Source organism: Bidens hawaiensis, unplaced genomic scaffold (assembly GCF_021521415.1).
Source record: "Bidens hawaiensis isolate Kalapana, Puna unplaced genomic scaffold, B.hawaiensis_p1.1 tig00002759_1, whole genome shotgun sequence".
Classification (NCBI taxonomy): Eukaryota; Viridiplantae; Streptophyta; class Magnoliopsida; order Asterales; family Asteraceae; genus Bidens; species Bidens hawaiensis.
Genome location: NW_027491149.1, coordinates 2864622 through 2866298, shown reverse-complemented (window position 1 = coordinate 2866298; position 1677 = coordinate 2864622).

Here is a 1677-nt window from a genome sequence, read left to right as displayed (position 1 = left end):
GTCTTATCATCTCAATGTTTTCAGATTATGGTAATCCTCCCTAAGCATCGAAATTCGGTTTCACCATTTTTCAAATTATTATATATAAAAAAAATCTGCTAAAGAGGATTATCAAAGCTAGTTGGGCCTACCGACACATCCCAAATCAGATATGCAAACCATCTCTCTTTTTTTATTATTATAATATATATTTCAAAAGTTCCGAGAGTTCGTTAACACAACGGTAATAACATCATTTCCTGCTTAATGTAGAACAAAAACAATTTTCAAGGGACATTTTTCTTTAAAACTTTTTTTTATATTCAGTCACCCCAGCCACTTTCAGTTTTAGGGTGAATGGCTATCCCGTACATCTACAGGTAGAAAACGGGACCAAACATATACAAGTATATGTCCCCGAACTTGAGTAACCGACATAATTTTCAGCGAAAGAACAAAACAAATTTTTTTAATTTTTTATTTAAATTTTTTTTTACAACTAAGTAAATAAACTCCCATCCCCACACTTAGAACGAAATCGTCCTCGATGAGAACAAGAAAAAGAAATAAAATAAATTTAAAACTTAAAATAGCAAAAAGTAAAATAGAGAACGGGTTACTTCCTGGTTTATAGGCAAAATCTTCATCAGCTGTGTATCAATCGAGCGACCGTATAGCATTTCATTCGCGGCCGCAATCTCGTGAGAACCAGTTCCAAAACGCCATCAGAGCTACCATGCACATAATAATACATGCAATAACTCAAACTTGCTCGCATGTAGCGGCGTACAAAACAGAACGCAAAAACACAAAAAAAATAAACATATTTTTGTGTTTTTGATTTTTTTGATTTTTTAATTTTTTTTATTTTTAAATTTTTTTATAAATAACAAAAATAAAACAGATAATAAAGAAAGTCATAATACACACTATACAACTCGTGCAGTCTCCCGAGTGATGCATCCAACAAGTCTATGCCTTGGTGAATGAGTCAAGGTAGAATACCGCGCGACGGTGGTGGCCAGGCCTGGTCGCGCGGCGACTAGGGCTCCCTGGTCAACCGTTTTTGCAAGTTTAACGCCCAGCTCGTCGTATATATATATATATATATATATATATATTATAAACCTAAACGAAAAAACAACTTTTGGCAGCCAATTTGGAGAGAAGAAACCAAGGTTTTGAAGGGTTTTTGGAGGTTGATTGCATTAGAGATCATAGAGCTTTCATACGATTGTTCAAGGGTCGATTAAGAAGGGTTCTATCGTTCTTTTTCATCATCTTTGTTCATTATCTATTATGAATCTCCTTTGTTTACTTGGTTTTAGTTATTTATCTTTGATTATGACTTTGCTAGGCTAGACTTCATGTCTACCTAGGTTTGATGAACATGTATTGACTTGATTCTTGCTTTGGACAATTGTTTGATTATGGTTTCGTTATTTTAATAGTAAAAGACTTGATTTTGCTTTCACGATGCATATGAGTATTTATTATCTTGATTGATTGTTAACTATTGCTTCACACTTTTATCTTTTTATTGTGTTCTTTAGATTTAGGGTTTATGTTTAATCATTACTTGGTGTTTTGATTATTATGGTTGAATAGGCCTATTAGATCATAGAAGCTAGTTGATAGTTGGTTAGGGTTTTAAATGTTCTGCTGAATTCCAATAGCTGTAAGGTGAGGAGTTGTTTA